Below are 23339 nucleotides of genomic sequence, written 5' to 3'. Positions count from 1 at the left end.
TCTCCCTCTTTCGATGCCTCCTGCAACGAATTGTATGTGGGAGGAAGGGAGAGGCAAACATGTACAGGGACACAGAGGTATCCTGGGAGAAACTGTGACTCATACTATAAAATATTAATCACACTCACTTATATAGCACCTTGTACTTCATTTATATTTATTTATTTATTTATTTATGTATTTATTTATTTATTGAGGCAGAGTCTCTCTGTCACCCAGGCTGGAGTGCAGTGGCGCTATCTCAGCTCACTGCAACCTCCACCTCCCAGGTTCAAGCAATTCTTCTGCCTATGCCTCCTGAGTAGCTGGGACTAAAGGCGCCTGACACCACGCAGGACTATTTTTTTATTTTTATTTTTTAGTAGAGACAGTGTTTCACCATGTTGGGCCTCAAACTCCTGACCTTAAGTGATCTGCAAGCTTCGGCCTCCCAAAGTGCTGGGATTACAGGCATGAGCCACCACACCCAGCCAAAACATGTATTTCTCATGGAATAATTTCATGCACTAGAGCAAGCTAATTGGGAAAGTCAATAGCAAGGAACAGTAGCAATCGTTTAAGAAATAGTGATTAGGTGCTGATACTTGATGCACAGTCATAGTCCCATTTAATTCTTCAAGTGAGATTCTCACTTCGGGAATTTACTATTAGCCATTTTCCAAATAAGAGATAGAGACGAGCGAGTCTCTATCTCTGGTGCAAGGAGATTGGTGCAGTCTGTGAATGGCAAAAGTGGATATGTACCCAGATCTGTCTCAAGTCCAAATTCCAACTCATCATTTCCTTAAATGTGGTCTATTCTGCCAGGCTGGATAAGGGAAGTGGTTCTGCTTCCAAACTTAATATGTGACAGATGAGGCAATCTAAACCAAAGTCTTCTTGAGTTTGGTCAAACCATATGCTGCCAAGGCGTGAATGCAAATAGCAAATAACTGTAACGAGCCATCCCAACTATGCCACAACTCACACAACTCAAAGGCAAGGGAATCCCAGGCGACAAGGTCCAGGAACAGCCACTCTGGGGAGTCTGCCACCTCTGATATTGCTCCCGTGGCACACACAGTGCCCCATCTGCCTCCAGACCTGCGCTGAAGGAATGGGGGGCAGGGGCAAGCTTTGTAGGTGTGGGTGATCCAATGGCCACTTGAGGTCTCTCAAACAAGGACCCTGTAGATGATGTTCATGGGCCAAACGGAATGCACATCTGCCCCGAAATGTGTTTCTTTTCTTTGTTTTTTTTTTTTTTTTTTTTGTTGAGACAGGGTCTTGCTCTGTTGCCCAGACTGGAGTGTAGTGGTGCAGTCTTGGCTCACTGCAACCTCCACCTACTGGGTTCAAGTAATTCTTCTGCCTCAAGCCTCCCAAGTAGCTGGAATCACAGACATGTGTCACCACGCCTGGCTTGTTTTTGGTATTTTAGTAGAGACGGGGCTGGTCTCGAACTCCGGGCCTCAAGTGATTCACCCACCTCAGCCTCCCAAAGTGCTGGGATTACAGGAATGAGCCACCGTGCCCAGCCTTGTTTCTTTCTAAATGAGGCTTCCTTTTTGTCTTTACAGTTCCTTCTACAAAAAACACTGCCATGGCACAGGGGCTTATGCCTATAATCCCAGCATTTGGAGAGCCCAAGGCCAGTGGATCACTTGAGCCCAGGAGTTCGAGACCAGCCTGGGTTAACTTAGTGAGACCCCAGCTCTACGAAAAATTTAAAAATTAGCCAGCCATGGTGGCATGCACCTGTGGTCCCAGCTATTCGCGAGGCTGAGGTGGGAGGATCACTTGAGCCCAGGAGTTCCAGGCTGCAGTGAAGTATGATCTGGCCACTGCACTCCGGCCTGGGCAACGGAGCAAAGTGCTGTCTTAGAATAAAATACTTTTTAAATAAACTAAAAGCAAAACAATGGGCCAGGTGTGGGTGGCTCTATCTGTAATCCCAGCACTTTGGGAGGCCAGGTGAGGCAGAATAGGGAATGAGGGGAACCAAGGCTTAAGGCATAAACAAAAGAACAGCAGATGCAGCCAGTTCTAGGCAAGATTAGGCAGCATAGAGGCCACGTGTGCATCCCGTCAATCAGAGGCTGATTGACGGCGGGGGCAGGAGGGCGAGGGGGGAGGGTGACAGCCTCTGATTGACGGCGGGGGCGGGGGTGGTGGTGCGCGTCTCCATTTCAGCCTCTGATTGGTCACAGGCCAATCCTTCAGAGGGTGTAACCAATCGGAGGCCTCTAACGGGCACCTAGGGGCGTTATCTAATTCTTCCAGCTTAATAAAAATCCTAATGTGGGCTATTGAGCCGTTTGCTCTATCCCGCTCATGCTGTGTGAATTGTACTTTCGCTTCAATAAAGCTGTCTCTTCCTTACTCCGGTTTTTTCTTTTGTTTCTTTTCGTTGCTTTGATCTTTTGTTACTTTGTGCATTTTGTTCAATTCTTTGTTCAACACGCCAAGAACCTGGGCAATCCACGGTCAAGACCTTCCATCCAGTAACAGAGGCAGCACGATCCCTTGATGCCAGGAGTTCGAGACCAGCTGGGGCAACAAAGTGAGACCCTGTGTCTACCATCTGTCTGTCTATCTATCTGTCTGTCTATTTTTTTTTTTTTTTTTTAATTATCTGGGCATGGTGGTGCATGCCTGTGGTCTCAGCTACTCCTCAGGCTGAGGTGGGAAGACCGTCTGAGCCTGGGCGTTGAGGCTGCACTGAGCTATGATGGCACAACTGCACTCCAACCTCGGTGACAAAGCGAGATCCTGTCTCTAAATTAAATTAAAAACAATACCACCAAAACAACAGCAGGTTGGGCGGTGGTGTCTCACGCCTATAATCAGAGCACTTTGGGAGGTCGAAATGGAAGACCGTGTGAAGCCAGGAGTTCGAGAGCAGCCTGGGCAACAGAAACCTCACCTCTACAAAAAATATAACTGGCCTTGGTGGCGGGCGCCTGTAATCCTAGCTACTTGGGAGGCTGAGGCAGGGGGATTGCTTGAGTCCCAGAGGTTGAGGTTGCAGTGAGCTGAGATCCCGCCGTTACACTCCAGCCTGGATGACAAACTGAGATCCCATCCAAAAAAAGCCAGTGCCCCGCTGAGTTTTTCCTGAAACGAGAAACCCTCGCCTGTAGCCAGGAGAAAAGTCCGCGAGCCAGCAAAAAACAAACTCGGCCAGGAAACAGATAACAAGGCCACCCTGGCGTGCCAGAAGACGACGCTGCGAGGCGGGTTCTTCTTCCTGGTCAGCGGTGATCGCTTCCGGGGTGGTGGCGAGGGAGGCGGAAGTGTGATGTTGTAGCAGGTGGCTGCTGTCTGTGGGCGGCTGTGGGAGGCTCCCGAGGTGGGGGGCTGGGCCAGGATGGCTGCAGCGGCAGCCAGGGCAGGGAGCGGGCCCTGGGCGGCCCAGAAGAAGCAGTTCCCGCCGGCGCTGCTGAGTTTCTTCATCTACAACCCGCGCTTCTGGCCGCGGGAAGGAGAGGTATGCGGAGGGGGCGGCGTCGGTGCTCCCCGGGGAGGTGGCCCTGTGGTTCTGCCCACCTCGAGCGGCACTGACCTAGCCTGCGTTGTGCCAGTTGCGAGCCCGGGCGGGGGGCTGCGGCGGGGTCTTGCCAGCAGGCGGGGACCGCTTGAGGTCCTGGGTCCACGCTTGTCTGTGGAATAAAGCCCCGTCAGGTCTGTATCACTCCACACCCCAGGTTGAGGCTGTTTGCGCTTTGCTTTGCGTCAGTTCTGGGAAACTAAAATTGAACTTGGCTTTGTTAAGTGGGTAGTCCCCAACTAGAAGCGTGGAAGCAGAGTGGCAGACGCTAGCCTTCAAATGATACAAGCCTGGAGGACCCTGTAAAAGTTTTCACCGAAATGAGGAAATTAATTCCGGGGCGTGTGTGTGTGTGTGTGTGTGTGTGTGTGTGTGTGTGTGGTTTTTCTGAGGTGGGGACGGCGACTTTCTCAAAGGATGTCCGGAGCTGTGTTTCATTATCAGCAAGTCAGAGTTCTTTTAAAGACTGTCCAGGCTGGGCGCCCTGACTCGCGCCTGTAATCCCAGCACTTTAGGAGGCGGAGATGGGAGGAGTACTTGGGGCCAGGTGTTCCAGACCAGCCTGGGCAACATAGCAAGACCCCCAGCTCTACCAAAAAAAATAATAATAATCGGAAAATGAGCCAGGCGTGTGGCACGCACCTGTATTTCCATCTACTCAGGAGGCTGAGGACAGAGGATCGCTTGAGCCCAAGTGATGGAGGCTGCAGGTGAGCTGTAATTGGGCCACTGCACTACAGCCTGAGTGACAGAGACCCCATCTCCAGAAAATGAAAAAGAAAAAAAAAAAAACTCGTCAGTTCAAATGCCTGGGAACTGGCTGGATTTAATTTTCAGGGAGCTATGTGTCTGCAGATGTGCACACCTTTATTTCTTACAAGCATTGGTGTATTACAAATTAGCACTAGGAAAGAAATCTGGAGACTTGAGTTTTCATAAAAATTACCTGGTGCTACTTCAGATGTGACTTATTGACTATCGAAATTGCCTTTCTGACTGGTGGGCAGTATTTGCACAATGATGAGATATTTCCTGTTCTTCTTCTTTTAAATAGAGACAAGGTCTCACGGTGTTGCCCAGGCTGGTCTTGAACTCCTGAGCTCAGGTGATCCTCTCTTCTCGGCCTCTCAAAGTGCCAGAATTACAATTCCTGTTTTTCTAAAACCGGTTTTTCTTTTGTTTTGTCATTAGCATGTGCGCCACAAGAGGTCGACACTGAACTTAGCGTTTTCAGTAGCTAAGATGAAATGTTTCTCTTCATGATGTGCTTCTCTTTCCTCAGTTTCAGGAGGAAAATAAGATTTGATTTTATCATCCAAATGAGGTAGAAGAGAAGAGGCCGGGCGCGGGGGCTCAAGCCTGTAATCCCAGCACTTTGGGAGGCTGAGGCGGACGGATCACGAGATCAGGAGATGTAGACCACCCTGGCTAACAAAATGAAACTATGTCTCTCTACTAAAAATACAAAGAAATTAGCCAGGCGTGGTGGCGGGCGTCTTTAGTCCCAGCTACTCGGGAGGCTGAGGCAGGAGAATGGTGTGAACCCGGGAGGCGGAGGTTGCAGTGAGCGGAGATTGCACCACTGCACTCCAGCCTGGGCGACAGAGTGAGACTCCGTCTCCAAAAAAAAAAAAAAAAAAAAAAAACAGAAAAAGAATGAGAAGAGAGAAGATTAGAAATGTCGGATTGTGTGAAGCCATTGTACAGTTTACAAGGTAATACCTCTAAGCGTGCCTTTTAGAGTTCAGTGAATTCTTAAAACTGCTGCTGGAGAATTGTCCCAAAGATAATTTTTTCACCTTTGTAAGACCTTTAGCCCATCAAAACCTGCAAAATCTTTACATACACAGAAGAACAGACAGTTCTTTAATGAACCAGAAGGAAATTTCTGGATGGTCATGATATTTACATACACAGTGTATCTTTCTGAAATTGTATGGTGAAGTTACGGGTGATCTTTGCTATTCAGAATTTAGGAAAGTTCTCTGGCTGTTGCATCCAAATAAAATTACAATAAAATTGGTTGCAATTTTAAAATCAAGTTCTTCCAATTTGCTTTATTCGTTCTTGGGGCTGCTTTAAGAAGCTGTGTGTCTGGTGCTGTCGCATGTTCAAAATTTTTAAACTAAGGCAAAATAAAAAACATGGTCTAATGAATTCATTGTATAAATTGAGTATATCAAACTTTGTGGGTTGTTCGGAATCCTATAATTGAAAAACAGTAAAGATGGAAACAAGTTATTGAATATCAAGAGGAGGAGTTGTTGGTAATGTGTCATTGTTTGTTTATTTATTTTTTTTAAATGTATTGATTAGTATGTTGAATGCCTTACTTGGTCGGATTTAAACTAGGTGGCTTTTGCGGAAGTTTCTCGGGGTATATAGCAAAGGTTTATGTTTATCATTTACACTAGCACAATCTTTTAAAAATATATATGCACCCTATCTCACTAATAGCTTCTATTCTTCATCTATATTGAAAGCCCTCCTCTACTAAGGCTTACTGATTCACAAATTAGAATGTAAACACTTCTGGCTGGGAACAGTGATTCACACCTGTAATCCTAGTACTTTGGGAGGCCGAGGTGAGGTGGGCCGATCACTTGAGGTCAGGGGTTCAAGACCAGCCTGGCCAATATGGCGGAACCCTGTCTGTACTAAAACTACAACAACTGGCCAGGGATGGTGGCACACACCTGTCATCCCGGCTACTCGGGAGGCTGAGGCAGGGGAATCTCTTGAACCAGGGAAGCAGACGTTGCAGTGAGCCAAGATTCCACCACTGCACTCCAACCTGGACAACAGAGCAAGACTCCCATCTCAAAGAAAAAAAAAGAACAGAAACACTTTTTTTCAGCACACGACTATGGTGGGACCAAGTTTATAAACATTATACTGTTTGGCCAAGAGTCAGTGTACCTTTGCCATCTATCCAGTGGACATTGTTTTTCCCTTGAATTCAGATGTGTGCTGTGTTTTCGTGTTTGCAGGACAAGGTTTATAGTTCGCTGCCGCAGCAGTGCTACAGCATGTACAAGGTAAGCATGGCATTCTTTTTGAACTGAGAGTCCAGCCACTTACCCCTATTTCTAGGCTCCACGGGTGTTTAAAGAGAAATCTGTAAATGACTGCAAAGTGACTCTATCTTAGAGAAGAAAATAATGAGGCCTTTGAAACAGGTAGTGAGGTTTATGCCTACATGTATTCAGTAAGTATTGAACTCCCTTCTCTTTTCTCAGCCTTATCGTAGGAATGTGTCCCCAATGATGAAAAAGTGTGTCTATGCGCTCAAGGAACGTACAGAATGCAGATAATTTTATGATGTAAAAAGTTCAGTGAGGCAGGGCACAGTGGATCACACCTGTAATTTCAGCATTCTGGGAGGCTAAGGCGGGAGGATTGCTTGAGCCCAGGAGTTCAGGACCAGTCTGGGCAATATAGCAAGATGTCATCTCTACAAAAAAATTTTATAAAAGTTAGCCAGGTATCATGATGCATGCCTCTACTGCCAGCTACCTGGGAGGCTGAGGTGGGAGGATCACTTTAGCCTCAGAGGTGGAGGTTGCAGTGAACTTTGATTGTGCCACTGCCCTCTACCCTGGGCAACAGAGTGAGATTCCATCTTAGTGGAATCACCATCTTTTTTTTTTTTTTTCATTCAGTGAAAACTGAAAAATGACAAAAATGTGGATGATATTCTGAATGTAAATTGAAATTCAGGGTAAGTTGAAATTTTTGAAAGATGCCTAGAGCAATTAGGTGGTTTCATAAATAAAACAGCATCACATAACAGTATTTTTTGTAACATATTTTTAACTTGTTTTGTCATGTAAATATTCTCTGTATTGAAAAGAACTGGGAGATTTAATAAGCTGAATTAATAATTCCCCAGAGCCTATATCTTGCCTGGCATAGAGGAGAGAGCAAAAGTAAAAATCTATGTTAATTATTGAATTGACGCTTCCTTGGTTCACAAAAATTGGCTGTCATAAGTGTGACTTTGACTTACTTGATCCCTCTTGTTTTTTGTTTTTTGAGACGGAGTTTTGCTCTTGTTGCCCAGGCTGCAGTGCAGTGGTGTGATCTCGGCTCACCGTAGCCTCTGCCTCCCAGGTTCAAGCCATTCTCCCGTCTCAGCCTCCTGAGTAGCTGGGACTACAGGTGCGTGCCACCGTACCAGGTGAAGTTTTTGAATTTTTAGTAGAGGCAGGGTCTCACCATGTTGGCCAGGATGGTCTTGATCTCCTGACTTCCATGATCCGCCCTCCTCGGCCTCCCAAAGTGCTGGGATTACAGGTGTGAGCCACCGCGTCCGGCCAAACTTTCTGATGAAAACTCTTAAGTCCTCCTAAGCTAAGGACAGGAGTTATAGCTTACATGAAGTTTAAAGCCAGACCCACCGATTTGAGGAAGCAATTACTCTCTTGAAGGAGAAAAGTCAGAAAACATAACGATGAAATCACTAGGACCTAACTGGCATGTGGAATGATTTTCTGCTTATGAACTATCAACTTTAATTTCATTTCCAGATGGCATGGTCTCAGCTGTTATACAGTGTTTATAAATGTTCTAAATCAAGGGAATTTGTATCAACCTTCTAGACTAAAATATTTGAGTTCTTAATTTGCTTTAATTAGGATAACCTTTTTCTTCAAGTGAAGAGAATCGTATTTTTACGTAGTTTTTTTCAGAAAAGATAGGCTGTATTTTCTAGCAGTTACAAATTTGTTATGTATGATGATCTCGTTCTTGGAACATTCTTGAATCTAATGTCTCTAAGGTGTGTACAGGAAGAAATGAATAACACAGAAATCAAAGATGAAAGCATTAGAAGACAATTGAGTCTGTCAGAACTGCAAAATATTGCTGAGTGTGGATTGCTCAGAAATCTGAGAACATGACTTGTGAATTGCTTCTATTCAAAATGCAGACACAATGCCGGGGTTTGTTTATTTGTTTCCGATTTTTCAACACTCTTTTCTAGGCAAAAGGTGTCCAAACTATGCAGACCCACAGAATCTAACAGATGTCTCTCTATTCCTCCTCCTAGAACTCTCAGGGGATCCAGAACTGCAGCCGGTCCTCGCTGGGCTGTTCCTGCCCATGTGCCTGGTCACAGTGCAGGGGAACCTGCTCATCATCCTGGCCATCAGCGCTGACTCCCACCTCCACACCCCCATGTACTTCTTTCTCTCCAACCTGTCCTTGCCTGAAATCGGTTTCACCTCCACCACGGTCCCCAAGATGATTGTGGACATCCAATCTCACAGCAGAGTCATCTCCTCTGCAGGCTTGCCTGACTCAGATGTCTCTTTGCCATTTTTGGAGGCACGGAAGAGAGACATGCTCCTGAGTGTGATGGCCTATGACCGGTTTGTAGCCATCTGTCACCCTCTATATCATTCAGTCATCATGAGCCCGTGTTTCTGTGGCTTCCTAGTTTTGTTGTCTTTTTTTTTCTTCTCAGTCTTTTAGACTCCCAGCTGCACCACTTGATTGCCTTGCTAATGACCTACTTCAAGGATGTGGAAATTCCGAATTTCTTCTGTGATCCTTCTCAACTCCCCCATCTTGCATGTTGTGATGCCTTCACCAATAACATCATCATGTATTTCCCTGCCGCCATGTTTGCTTTTCTTCCCATCTCGGGGACCATTTTCTCTTACTCTAAAATTGTTTCCTCAATTCTGAGGGTTTCGTCGTCAGGTGGGAAAGTATAAAGCCCTCTCCACCTGTGGGTCTCACCTGTCAGCTGTTTGCTGAGTTTATGGAACAGGCGTTGGGGGGTACCTCAGTTCAGATGTGTCATCTTCCCCCAGAAAGGGTGCAGTGGCCTCAGTGATGTGCACGGTGGTCACCGCCATGCTGAACCCTTTCATCTACAGCCTGAGAAACGGATATTAAAGGTGTCCTGCGGCGGCCGTACGGCAGGACAGTCTAATCTCAATATCTTATCTGTTCCATTCCTTTGTAGTGTGGGTTAAAAAAGGCAGCAAGTTCAAATAAGAATGATATCACAGGGTGAACACCCACTGTGATATTAGGAGTAATACCTCCCTAGGATACAAAAAATACTGTCACGGGATATACACACATGGGGTACACCCACTGTGATCTTAGAAGGAATATCTCCCTATAATATGAAAAATATCACAGGGTGTGCACACTGTGTAATCTTACGAGTAATCTTTACCCTGGATATTACGACTAATATCAAGGGTGTACACACATGGTGTACGCGCACTGTGATATCAGGAGTTGTATCTCCCTAGGGTGTTATGAATCATATCACAGGGTATATACTACGTGTGTACATCCACTGTGATATTTGAAGTCATATCTCTCTATGAGATTACAAATAATATCAAAGTTGCACCCCTGTGACCTATTAGGAGTACCATCCTTCCAGGCTATTACAGATAATGTCACAAGGTGAACACCTTGTGTGACATTTTGTACACCTTCTGTGACATTAAAAGAAACATCCTCCTAGGATACTACAAGTAATGGCACAGTGTACACACATGGTGTACACTGCCTGTGCCATCAGGAGTAACATTCCCCTAGGATATTACGAATAATATCACAGCAGGTGTACACACATGGTGAACATCCCATGTGACATTAGGCGGGACATGCCCCTAGGATATTAGGAATAGTATCAAAGTCGTTGAACATGCATGATCTACACCCCCGGTGACATTAAAAGTAACATCCCCCTAGGATATTATGAAGAATATCACAGGGAGTACACCCCGTGTGACAGGAGTAACATCCCCCGAGGATAGAACGAATAATATCAGAGGGTGTAGATGCATTGTGACCTTAGTAGTAACATCTCTTTAGGATATTGTAAATCATATCACAGGGTGTACACGCATTGTGACATAGGTAGTAACATCCCGCTAGGATATGATGAGTAATATCACAAGGTGTCCACCCCCTGTGACAACAGTAGTGACATTCCCCTAGAATATGACGAATAATATCACAGGAGGTGCAGCCCCTGTGATTTACGAGTAACATTTCTATAGAATATTACAGGTCGTATCACTGTGTGACTCTGTACACCCCGTGTGACATCAGGAGTAACAGCCCACAAAACTATTACGAATAATATGACAGGGTGAACACCCCCTGTGAGAAGAGGAATAATGTGGTTTTAGGACATTATGAATGATATGACAAGGTGTATACACCCTGTGATGTTAGGAGCAATATCCGTCTAGGATATTAGGAATGATATCACAGGGGACACACCTCCTGTGACATTAGGATATTACGAATAATATCCCGAGGTGTACACGCATTGTGACAGTACTAACATCCCTGTGGTATACTATGAATAATATCACAGGGTGTACATCCCTGTGACATTAGGAGTAATGTCCCCTTGAATAGGAGGAATAATATCAAAGAGGATACACACCCCTGTGACATTAGGAGTAACGTCCCCTTGAATAGGAGGAATAATATCACAGAGGGTACACACCCTGTGACTTTAGGAGTATCACTGCTCTGGAATATGAGGAATACTGTCCCAAGGTATTAACCCCCTGGGACCTGAAGAGTAACATCCCACTGGAAGATTAGGAATCATATCAGAGTGTGTACACCAACTGTGATATTAGGAGTCCTATTTATTTTTAGGATATTGGGAATAATATCCCAGTAGGCATACACAAATAGTATGTACGTGTACGGTGATATTAAGAGATATCTCCCTAGGGTACTGCGAATAACATCACAGTGGGTGTACACCCAGTGTGATATTTGAAGTCATATCTCCCTAAGATATGATCAAAAATATCAAAGGGTGAACCCTATCTGTGACATGAAAAGTAACATCTCTGTGGATATTCCGAATAATATCACAGGGTGTACACAGCCTGTGACGTTAGGAGTAGCATCCCCATAAGATATTCCGAGTAATATCACAGGGTGTACAACCCATGTGACATTAACATCTTCTTAGGATATGACGAACAACCTTAGGATATTACAAACGCCCCCTGTGACTTTAAAAGTAACATCCCCCTAGAATATTAGGACTAATATCAAGGGCGCACACCCCGTGTGACATTAGGAGTAACATCTCCCTAGGCTAGTAGGAAGAATATCACTGGGTGTACACCCTCTGTCTTGTTAGGAGTAACATCCTTCTAGGATATTATGAAGAATATCACAAGGTGTACACACACTGTGATATTCGGAGAGAGATCTCCCTGTGATGTAAGGTACATCACAGGATGTACACGCAGGGTGTACACCCACTGCGACATTAAAAGCAGTATCTCCCTATGAGAGTATGAGAAATATCAAAGGGAGAACACTCTCTGTGATATTAGATGTAATGTTTACCATGGATATTACAAATAATATCACAGAGTGTACCCACGTGAGGTACACCCACTGTGGTATTATTTGTACTGTCTTAGATATAACTCTACTATAACACAAAAAGCTATAACTGTAATATCTCTGAGATACTACAAATAATATCACAGCGAGTCTACACATAGTGTACACCCACTGAGATTTACAGTGATATCTCCCTATAGGACTACAAATATTATCGAAGTTTGTGCACCCCCTGTGACCTTAGGAGTAACATCCTTCTGGATATCGGGAATAATAAGGCATACACAACCTGTGACATTTTGTACACTCTTTGTGACATTCAAAGTCACAGCCCCCTAGTATATTAGGAATAATATCAAAGGCAGTTGACGCACACGGTGTACACCCCATGTGACATTAGAAGTAACATCCCCCGAGGATATAATGAAGAATATCAGAGAGTCTAACTGCACGGGGACATGAGGAGTAACATCTCCTAAGGACAATACGAGTAATATCAAAGGGTGTACACTCATTGTGAAATTAGTAGTGACTTCCCGCAAGGATATTACGAATTTTATGACAGGGTCTACATGCCCTGTGACATTAGTAGTCACGTTTTCCTAGAATATTACGAAGAATATAAAAGGGTGCACAGGACCTGTGACTTACGAGTAATATTTCTAGAGAATATTAAACGTAACACCACTGTGGGTACACCCTGTGTGACATTAGCAATAACATCCCACAAAACTATAACGAAAAATTTGACAAGGTGTACACCCTCTGTGACATGAAAATCAACACTTCCCTGGAATATGACGATATTATCACAGAGTGTACATTCCCTGTGATATGAGGAGTGACATCTTCTAAGGATAATACGAGGAAATTGACAAGGTGGAGAAACCGTGTGACACAAGCAGTGAGATCCCACTAGCATATTACGAATCATATCAAAGGGAACATACCTCATGTGACAATAGAAGTAACTTCTCATTAGGAGACTAACAAAAACAACCCAAGGTGTACACACATTTTGACATTCTTCTTTAGGCCCGCTAGGATATTGGGAATAAAACAAGAGTGTATAGAGTCCTGTGACATCAGGATTAACATTCCTCTACAATATTAGGAACATCGCAAGGTGTATACCAACAGTGACTTTAATAGTGGCATCTTCCACAATACGGAAAATAATGTGCCAGGGGGTCAAACAAGAGTGGCAGAAGAGAACACCGTTTAAGAGGAATGGATTAATACACGCCGGCGATGAGAGGAGTAATATCAACGATCTCGCCCCCCGGATACTACGATTCACATGGTAGGGGGCGAGGGAACACCCTGCGAAGCGTGGAGCAATAACACCCCGATTGGGGAGTGGGAGCCAGCCCCCTAGTCCCCCCCTGGCTCCCAGGAGCCCCCTCGCAGGGGGGTGAGGCACCCCCCGCGAGGCGGGGAGTGGGAGCCAGCCCCCTAGTCCCCCCCTGGCTCCCAGGAGCCCCCTCGCAGGGGGGTGAGGCACCCCCCGCGAGGCGGGGAGTGGGAGCCAGCCCCCTAGTCCCCCCCTGGCTCCCAGGAGCCCCCTCGCAGGGGGGTGAGGCACCCCCCGCGAGGCGGGGAGTGGGAGCCAGCCCCCTAGTCCCCCCCTGGCTCCCAGGAGCCCCCTCGCAGGGGGGTGAGGCACCCCCCGCGAGGCGGGGAGTGGGAGCCAGCCCCCTAGTCCCCCCCTGGCTCCCAGGAGCCCCCTCGCAGGGGGGTGAGGCACCCCCCGCGAGGCGGGGAGTGGGAGCCAGCCCCCTAGTCCCCCCCTGGCTCCCAGGAGCCCCCTCGCAGGGGGGTGAGGCACCCCCCGCGAGGCGGGGAGTGGGAGCCAGCCCCCTAGTCCCCCCCTGGCTCCCAGGAGCCCCCTCGCAGGGGGGTGAGGCACCCCCCGCGAGGCGGGGAGTGGGAGCCAGCCCCCTAGTCCCCCCCTGGCTCCCAGGAGCCCCCTCGCAGGGGGGTGAGGCACCCCCCGCGAGGCGGGGAGTGGGAGCCAGCCCCCTAGTCCCCCCCTGGCTCCCAGGAGCCCCCTCGCAGGGGGGTGAGGCACCCCCCGCGAGGCGGGGAGTGGGAGCCAGCCCCCTAGTCCCCCCCTGGCTCCCAGGAGCCCCCTCGCAGGGGGGTGAGGCACCCCCCGCGAGGCGGGGAGTGGGAGCCAGCCCCCTAGTCCCCCCCTGGCTCCCAGGAGCCCCCTCGCAGGGGGGTGAGGCACCCCCCGCGAGGCGGGGAGTGGGAGCCAGCCCCCTAGTCCCCCCCTGGCTCCCAGGAGCCCCCTCGCAGGGGGGTGAGGCACCCCCCGCGAGGCGGGGAGTGGGAGCCAGCCCCCTAGTCCCCCCCTGGCTCCCAGGAGCCCCCTCGCAGGGGGGTGAGGCACCCCCCGCGAGGCGGGGAGTGGGAGCCAGCCCCCTAGTCCCCCCCTGGCTCCCAGGAGCCCCCTCGCAGGGGGGTGAGGCACCCCCCGCGAGGCGGGGAGTGGGAGCCAGCCCCCTAGTCCCCCCCTGGCTCCCAGGAGCCCCCTCGCAGGGGGGTGAGGCACCCCCCGCGAGGCGGGGAGTGGGAGCCAGCCCCCTAGTCCCCCCCTGGCTCCCAGGAGCCCCCTCGCAGGGGGGTGAGGCACCCCCCGCGAGGCGGGGAGTGGGAGCCAGCCCCCTAGTCCCCCCCTGGCTCCCAGGAGCCCCCTCGCAGGGGGGTGAGGCACCCCCCGCGAGGCGGGGAGTGGGAGCCAGCCCCCTAGTCCCCCCCTGGCTCCCAGGAGCCCCCTCGCAGGGGGGTGAGGCACCCCCCGCGAGGCGGGGAGTGGGAGCCAGCCCCCTAGTCCCCCCCTGGCTCCCAGGAGCCCCCTCGCAGGGGGGTGAGGCACCCCCCGCGAGGCGGGGAGTGGGAGCCAGCCCCCTAGTCCCCCCCTGGCTCCCAGGAGCCCCCTCGCAGGGGGGTGAGGCACCCCCCGCGAGGCGGGGAGTGGGAGCCAGCCCCCTAGTCCCCCCCTGGCTCCCAGGAGCCCCCTCGCAGGGGGGTGAGGCACCCCCCGCGAGGCGGGGAGTGGGAGCCAGCCCCCTAGTCCCCCCCTGGCTCCCAGGAGCCCCCTCGCAGGGGGGTGAGGCACCCCCCGCGAGGCGGGGAGTGGGAGCCAGCCCCCTAGTCCCCCCCTGGCTCCCAGGAGCCCCCTCGCAGGGGGGTGAGGCACCCCCCGCGAGGCGGGGAGTGGGAGCCAGCCCCCTAGTCCCCCCCTGGCTCCCAGGAGCCCCCTCGCAGGGGGGTGAGGCACCCCCCGCGAGGCGGGGAGTGGGAGCCAGCCCCCTAGTCCCCCCCTGGCTCCCAGGAGCCCCCTCGCAGGGGGGTGAGGCACCCCCCGCGAGGCGGGGAGTGGGAGCCAGCCCCCTAGTCCCCCCCTGGCTCCCAGGAGCCCCCTCGCAGGGGGGTGAGGCACCCCCCGCGAGGCGGGGAGTGGGAGCCAGCCCCCTAGTCCCCCCCTGGCTCCCAGGAGCCCCCTCGCAGGGGGGTGAGGCACCCCCCGCGAGGCGGGGAGTGGGAGCCAGCCCCCTAGTCCCCCCCTGGCTCCCAGGAGCCCCCTCGCAGGGGGGTGAGGCACCCCCCGCGAGGCGGGGAGTGGGAGCCAGCCCCCTAGTCCCCCCCTGGCTCCCAGGAGCCCCCTCGCAGGGGGGTGAGGCACCCCCCGCGAGGCGGGGAGTGGGAGCCAGCCCCCTAGTCCCCCCCTGGCTCCCAGGAGCCCCCTCGCAGGGGGGTGAGGCACCCCCCGCGAGGCGGGGAGTGGGAGCCAGCCCCCTAGTCCCCCCCTGGCTCCCAGGAGCCCCCTCGCAGGGGGGTGAGGCACCCCCCGCGAGGCGGGGAGTGGGAGCCAGCCCCCTAGTCCCCCCCTGGCTCCCAGGAGCCCCCTCGCAGGGGGGTGAGGCACCCCCCGCGAGGCGGGGAGTGGGAGCCAGCCCCCTAGTCCCCCCCTGGCTCCCAGGAGCCCCCTCGCAGGGGGGTGAGGCACCCCCCGCGAGGCGGGGAGTGGGAGCCAGCCCCCTAGTCCCCCCCTGGCTCCCAGGAGCCCCCTCGCAGGGGGGTGAGGCACCCCCCGCGAGGCGGGGAGTGGGAGCCAGCCCCCTAGTCCCCCCCTGGCTCCCAGGAGCCCCCTCGCAGGGGGGTGAGGCACCCCCCGCGAGGCGGGGAGTGGGAGCCAGCCCCCTAGTCCCCCCCTGGCTCCCAGGAGCCCCCTCGCAGGGGGGTGAGGCACCCCCCGCGAGGCGGGGAGTGGGAGCCAGCCCCCTAGTCCCCCCCTGGCTCCCAGGAGCCCCCTCGCAGGGGGGTGAGGCACCCCCCGCGAGGCGGGGAGTGGGAGCCAGCCCCCTAGTCCCCCCCTGGCTCCCAGGAGCCCCCTCGCAGGGGGGTGAGGCACCCCCCGCGAGGCGGGGAGTGGGAGCCAGCCCCCTAGTCCCCCCCTGGCTCCCAGGAGCCCCCTCGCAGGGGGGTGAGGCACCCCCCGCGAGGCGGGGAGTGGGAGCCAGCCCCCTAGTCCCCCCCTGGCTCCCAGGAGCCCCCTCGCAGGGGGGTGAGGCACCCCCCGCGAGGCGGGGAGTGGGAGCCAGCCCCCTAGTCCCCCCCTGGCTCCCAGGAGCCCCCTCGCAGGGGGGTGAGGCACCCCCCGCGAGGCGGGGAGTGGGAGCCAGCCCCCTAGTCCCCCCCTGGCTCCCAGGAGCCCCCTCGCAGGGGGGTGAGGCACCCCCCGCGAGGCGGGGAGTGGGAGCCAGCCCCCTAGTCCCCCCCTGGCTCCCAGGAGCCCCCTCGCAGGGGGGTGAGGCACCCCCCGCGAGGCGGGGAGTGGGAGCCAGCCCCCTAGTCCCCCCCTGGCTCCCAGGAGCCCCCTCGCAGGGGGGTGAGGCACCCCCCGCGAGGCGGGGAGTGGGAGCCAGCCCCCTAGTCCCCCCCTGGCTCCCAGGAGCCCCCTCGCAGGGGGGTGAGGCACCCCCCGCGAGGCGGGGAGTGGGAGCCAGCCCCCTAGTCCCCCCCTGGCTCCCAGGAGCCCCCTCGCAGGGGGGTGAGGCACCCCCCGCGAGGCGGGGAGTGGGAGCCAGCCCCCTAGTCCCCCCCTGGCTCCCAGGAGCCCCCTCGCAGGGGGGTGAGGCACCCCCCGCGAGGCGGGGAGTGGGAGCCAGCCCCCTAGTCCCCCCCTGGCTCCCAGGAGCCCCCTCGCAGGGGGGTGAGGCACCCCCCGCGAGGCGGGGAGTGGGAGCCAGCCCCCTAGTCCCCCCCTGGCTCCCAGGAGCCCCCTCGCAGGGGGGTGAGGCACCCCCCGCGAGGCGGGGAGTGGGAGCCAGCCCCCTAGTCCCCCCCTGGCTCCCAGGAGCCCCCTCGCAGGGGGGTGAGGCACCCCCCGCGAGGCGGGGAGTGGGAGCCAGCCCCCTAGTCCCCCCCTGGCTCCCAGGAGCCCCCTCGCAGGGGGGTGAGGCACCCCCCGCGAGGCGGGGAGTGGGAGCCAGCCCCCTAGTCCCCCCCTGGCTCCCAGGAGCCCCCTCGCAGGGGGGTGAGGCACCCCCCGCGAGGCGGGGAGTGGGAGCCAGCCCCCTAGTCCCCCCCTGGCTCCCAGGAGCCCCCTCGCAGGGGGGTGAGGCACCCCCCGCGAGGCGGGGAGTGGGAGCCAGCCCCCTAGTCCCCCCCTGGCTCCCAGGAGCCCCCTCGCAGGGGGGTGAGGCACCCCCCGCGAGGCGGGGAGTGGGAGCCAGCCCCCTAGTCCCCCCCTGGCTCCCAGGAGCCCCCTCGCAGGGGGGTGAGGCACCCCCCGCGAGGCGGGGAGTGGGAGCCAGCCCCCTAGTCCCCCCCTGGCTCCCAGGAGCCCCCTCGCAGGGGGGTGAGGCACCCCCCGCGAGGCGGGGAGTGGGAGCCAGCCCCCTAGTCCCCCCCTGGCTCCCAGGAGCCCCCTCGCAGGGGGGTGAGGCACCCCCCGCGAGGCGGGGAGTGGGAGCCAGCCCCCTAGTCCCCCCCTGGCTCCCAGGAGCCCCCTCGCAGGGGGGTGAGGCACCCCCCGCGAGGCGGGGAGTGGGAGCCAGCCCCCTAGTCCCCCCCTGGCTCCCAGGAGCCCCCTCGCAGGGGGGTGAGGCACCCCCCGCGAGGCGGGGAGTGGGAGCCAGCCCCCTAGTCCCCCCCTGGCTCCCAGGAGCCCCCTCGCAGGGGGGTGAGGCACCCCCCGCGAGGCGGGGAGTGGGAGCCAGCCCCCTAGTCCCCCCCTGGCTCCCAGGAGCCCCCTCGCAGGGGGGTGAGGCACCCCCCGCGAGGCGGGGAGTGGGAGCCAGCCCCCTAGTCCCCCCCTGGCTCCCAGGAGCCCCCTCGCAGGGGGGTGAGGCACCCCCCGCGAGGCGGGGAGTGGGAGCCAGCCCCCTAGTCCCCCCCTGGCTCCCAGGAGCCCCCTCGCAGGGGGGTGAGGCACCCCCCGCGAGGCGGGGAGTGGGAGCCAGCCCCCTAGTCCCCCCCTGGCTCCCAGGAGCCCCCTCGCAGGGGGGTGAGGCACCCCCCGCGAGGCGGGGAGTGGGAGCCAGCCCCCTAGTCCCCCCCTGGCTCCCAGGAGCCCCCTCGCAGGGGGGTGAGGCACCCCCCGCGAGGCGGGGAGTGGGAGCCAGCCCCCTAGTCCCCCCCTGGCTCCCAGGAGCCCCCTCGCAGGGGGGTGAGGCACCCCCCGCGAGGCGGGGAGTGGGAGCCAGCCCCCTAGTCCCCCCCTGGCTCCCAGGAGCCCCCTCGCAGGGGGGTGAGGCACCCCCCGCGAGGCGGGGAGTGGGAGCCAGCCCCCTAGTCCCCCCCTGGCTCCCAGGAGCCCCCTCGCAGGGGGGTGAGGCACCCCCCGCGAGGCGGGGAGTGGGAGCCAGCCCCCTAGTCCCCCCCTGGCTCCCAGGAGCCCCCTCGCAGGGGGGTGAGGCACCCCCCGCGAGGCGGGGAGTGGGAGCCAGCCCCCTAGTCCCCCCCTGGCTCCCAGGAGCCCCCTCGCAGGGGGGTGAGGCACCCCCCGCGAGGCGGGGAGTGGGAGCCAGCCCCCTAGTCCCCCCCTGGCTCCCAGGAGCCCCCTCGCAGGGGGGTGAGGCACCCCCCGCGAGGCGGGGAGTGGGAGCCAGCCCCCTAGTCCCCCCCTGGCTCCCAGGAGCCCCCTCGCAGGGGGGTGAGGCACCCCCCGCGAGGCGGGGAGTGGGAGCCAGCCCCCTAGTCCCCCCCTGGCTCCCAGGAGCCCCCTCGCAGGGGGGTGAGGCACCCCCCGCGAGGCGGGGAGTGGGAGCCAGCCCCCTAGTCCCCCCCTGGCTCCCAGGAGCCCCCTCGCAGGGGGGTGAGGCACCCCCCGCGAGGCGGGGAGTGGGAGCCAGCCCCCTAGTCCCCCCCTGGCTCCCAGGAGCCCCCTCGCAGGGGGGTGAGGCACCCCCCGCGAGGCGGGGAGTGGGAGCCAGCCCCCTAGTCCCCCCCTGGCTCCCAGGAGCCCCCTCGCAGGGGGGTGAGGCACCCCCCGCGAGGCGGGGAGTGGGAGCCAGCCCCCTAGTCCCCCCCTGGCTCCCAGGAGCCCCCTCGCAGGGGGGTGAGGCACCCCCCGCGAGGCGGGGAGTGGGAGCCAGCCCCCTAGTCCCCCCCTGGCTCCCAGGAGCCCCCTCGCAGGGGGGTGAGGCACCCCCCGCGAGGCGGGGAGTGGGAGCCAGCCCCCTAGTCCCCCCCTGGCTCCCAGGAGCCCCCTCGCAGGGGGGTGAGGCACCCCCCGCGAGGCGGGGAGTGGGAGCCAGCCCCCTAGTCCCCCCCTGGCTCCCAGGAGCCCCCTCGCAGGGGGGTGAGGCACCCCCCGCGAGGCGGGGAGTGGGAGCCAGCCCCCTAGTCCCCCCCTGGCTCCCAGGAGCCCCCTCGCAGGGGGGTGAGGCACCCCCCGCGAGGCGGGGAGTGGGAGCCAGCCCCCTAGTCCCCCCCTGGCTCCCAGGAGCCCCCTCGCAGGGGGGTGAGGCACCCCCCGCGAGGCGGGGAGTGGGAGCCAGCCCCCTAGTCCCCCCCTGGCTCCCAGGAGCCCCCTCGCAGGGGGGTGAGGCACCCCCCGCGAGGCGGGGAGTGGGAGCCAGCCCCCTAGTCCCCCCCTGGCTCCCAGGAGCCCCCTCGCAGGGGGGTGAGGCACCCCCCGCGAGGCGGGGAGTGGGAGCCAGCCCCCTAGTCCCCCCCTGGCTCCCAGGAGCCCCCTCGCAGGGGGGTGAGGCACCCCCCGCGAGGCGGGGAGTGGGAGCCAGCCCCCTAGTCCCCCCCTGGCTCCCAGGAGCCCCCTCGCAGGGGGGTGAGGCACCCCCCGCGAGGCGGGGAGTGGGAGCCAGCCCCCTAGTCCCCCCCTGGCTCCCAGGAGCCCCCTCGCAGGGGGGTGAGGCACCCCCCGCGAGGCGGGGAGTGGGAGCCAGCCCCCTAGTCCCCCCCTGGCTCCCAGGAGCCCCCTCGCAGGGGGGTGAGGCACCCCCCGCGAGGCGGGGAGTGGGAGCCAGCCCCCTAGTCCCCCCCTGGCTCCCAGGAGCCCCCTCGCAGGGGGGTGAGGCACCCCCCGCGAGGCGGGGAGTGGGAGCCAGCCCCCTAGTCCCCCCCTGGCTCCCAGGAGCCCCCTCGCAGGGGGGTGAGGCACCCCCCGCGAGGCGGGGAGTGGGAGCCAGCCCCCTAGTCCCCCCCTGGCTCCCAGGAGCCCCCTCGCAGGGGGGTGAGGCACCCCCCGCGAGGCGGGGAGTGGGAGCCAGCCCCCTAGTCCCCCCCTGGCTCCCAGGAGCCCCCTCGCAGGGGGGTGAGGCACCCCCCGCGAGGCGGGGAGTGGGAGCCAGCCCCCTAGTCCCCCCCTGGCTCCCAGGAGCCCCCTCGCAGGGGGGTGAGGCACCCCCCGCGAGGCGGGGAGTGGGAGCCAGCCCCCTAGTCCCCCCCTGGCTCCCAGGAGCCCCCTCGCAGGGGGGTGAGGCACCCCCCGCGAGGCGGGGAGTGGGAGCCAGCCCCCTAGTCCCCCCCTGGCTCCCAGGAGCCCCCTCGCAGGGGGGTGAGGCACCCCCCGCGAGGCGGGGAGTGGGAGCCAGCCCCCTAGTCCCCCCCTGGCTCCCAGGAGCCCCCTCGCAGGGGGGTGAGGCACCCCCCGCGAGGCGGGGAGTGGGAGCCAGCCCCCTAGTCCCCCCCTGGCTCCCAGGAGCCCCCTCGCAGGGGGGTGAGGCACCCCCCGCGAGGCGGGGAGTGGGAGCCAGCCCCCTAGTCCCCCCCTGGCTCCCAGGAGCCCCCTCGCAGGGGGGTGAGGCACCCCCCGCGAGGCGGGGAGTGGGAGCCAGCCCCCTAGTCCCCCCCTGGCTCCCAGGAGCCCCCTCGCAGGGGGGTGAGGCACCCCCCGCGAGGCGGGGAGTGGGAGCCAGCCCCCTAGTCCCCCCCTGGCTCCCAGGAGCCCCCTCGCAGGGGGGTGAGGCACCCCCCGCGAGGCGGGGAGTGGGAGCCAGCCCCCTAGTCCCCCCCTGGCTCCCAGGAGCCCCCTCGCAGGGGGGTGAGGCACCCCCCGCGAGGCGGGGAGTGGGAGCCAGCCCCCTAGTCCCCCCCTGGCTCCCAGGAGCCCCCTCGCAGGGGGGTGAGGCACCCCCCGCGAGGCGGGGAGTGGGAGCCAGCCCCCTAGTCCCCCCCTGGCTCCCAGGAGCCCCCTCGCAGGGGGGTGAGGCACCCCCCGCGAGGCGGGGAGTGGGAGCCAGCCCCCTAGTCCCCCCCTGGCTCCCAGGAGCCCCCTCGCAGGGGGGTGAGGCACCCCCCGCGAGGCGGGGAGTGGGAGCCAGCCCCCTAGTCCCCCCCTGGCTCCCAGGAGCCCCCTCGCAGGGGGGTGAGGCACCCCCCGCGAGGCGGGGAGTGGGAGCCAGCCCCCTAGTCCCCCCCTGGCTCCCAGGAGCCCCCTCGCAGGGGGGTGAGGCACCCCCCGCGAGGCGGGGAGTGGGAGCCAGCCCCCTAGTCCCCCCCTGGCTCCCAGGAGCCCCCTCGCAGGGGGGTGAGGCACCCCCCGCGAGGCGGGGAGTGGGAGCCAGCCCCCTAGTCCCCCCCTGGCTCCCAGGAGCCCCCTCGCAGGGGGGTGAGGCACCCCCCGCGAGGCGGGGAGTGGGAGCCAGCCCCCTAGTCCCCCCCTGGCTCCCAGGAGCCCCCTCGCAGGGGGGTGAGGCACCCCCCGCGAGGCGGGGAGTGGGAGCCAGCCCCCTAGTCCCCCCCTGGCTCCCAGGAGCCCCCTCGCAGGGGGGTGAGGCACCCCCCGCGAGGCGGGGAGTGGGAGCCAGCCCCCTAGTCCCCCCCTGGCTCCCAGGAGCCCCCTCGCAGGGGGGTGAGGCACCCCCCGCGAGGCGGGGAGTGGGAGCCAGCCCCCTAGTCCCCCCCTGGCTCCCAGGAGCCCCCTCGCAGGGGGGTGAGGCACCCCCCGCGAGGCGGGGAGTGGGAGCCAGCCCCCTAGTCCCCCCCTGGCTCCCAGGAGCCCCCTCGCAGGGGGGTGAGGCACCCCCCGCGAGGCGGGGAGTGGGAGCCAGCCCCCTAGTCCCCCCCTGGCTCCCAGGAGCCCCCTCGCAGGGGGGTGAGGCACCCCCCGCGAGGCGGGGAGTGGGAGCCAGCCCCCTAGTCCCCCCCTGGCTCCCAGGAGCCCCCTCGCAGGGGGGTGAGGCACCCCCCGCGAGGCGGGGAGTGGGAGCCAGCCCCCTAGTCCCCCCCTGGCTCCCAGGAGCCCCCTCGCAGGGGGGTGAGGCACCCCCCGCGAGGCGGGGAGTGGGAGCCAGCCCCCTAGTCCCCCCCTGGCTCCCAGGAGCCCCCTCGCAGGGGGGTGAGGCACCCCCCGCGAGGCGGGGAGTGGGAGCCAGCCCCCTAGTCCCCCCCTGGCTCCCAGGAGCCCCCTCGCAGGGGGGTGAGGCACCCCCCGCGAGGCGGGGAGTGGGAGCCAGCCCCCTAGTCCCCCCCTGGCTCCCAGGAGCCCCCTCGCAGGGGGGTGAGGCACCCCCCGCGAGGCGGGGAGTGGGAGCCAGCCCCCTAGTCCCCCCCTGGCTCCCAGGAGCCGCGGTGGACTCACTGCCTCTTTAGCATATTGTGCGTCATATTATCTCCCCTCTGGAAATTATGAACTATTTCACAGATGGGTGTACACCCGTCTGTATTGGGAGGAATATCATCCTCTTGCTCTCTGAATATTAGGAACGGTATCATAGGGGTGTTTCTACTCCCTGCGGTATTGGGTGTCATATCCTCCTCTCCCGCGTTGCAGTTAGAAACAATATTAGTGGGGCGTGTCCACCTTCTGTGATATTTAAAGTAATATCATCCTCTTCCCTCCAGTATCATGGGTACAATATCCCTGGGGGGTGTACACTTTCTGTGATATATGTAGTCATATCACCCCCTCCGCCCTGGATTATCATGAAGGACCATCTCGCACGGGGGTGTACACTTCCTGTGATATTGGGAATAA

General features: G+C 59.0%; 1 pseudogene; it reads left to right on the top strand.

Annotated features, from left to right (window-relative positions):
• Window positions 1–2741: 2741 nt before the first annotated feature.
• The window catches only part of LOC129060282 (olfactory receptor 7E24-like), a 59019-nt pseudogene continuing 38421 nt past the window's right edge, over window positions 2742–23339 (top strand).

Source organism: Pongo abelii, chromosome 6 (genome assembly GCF_028885655.2).
Source record: "Pongo abelii isolate AG06213 chromosome 6, NHGRI_mPonAbe1-v2.0_pri, whole genome shotgun sequence".
NCBI lineage: Eukaryota > Metazoa > Chordata > Mammalia > Primates > Hominidae > Pongo > Pongo abelii.
The sequence above is the reverse complement of the archived record's forward strand: the minus strand, read 5'-3'. Positions and strand labels throughout refer to the sequence as shown.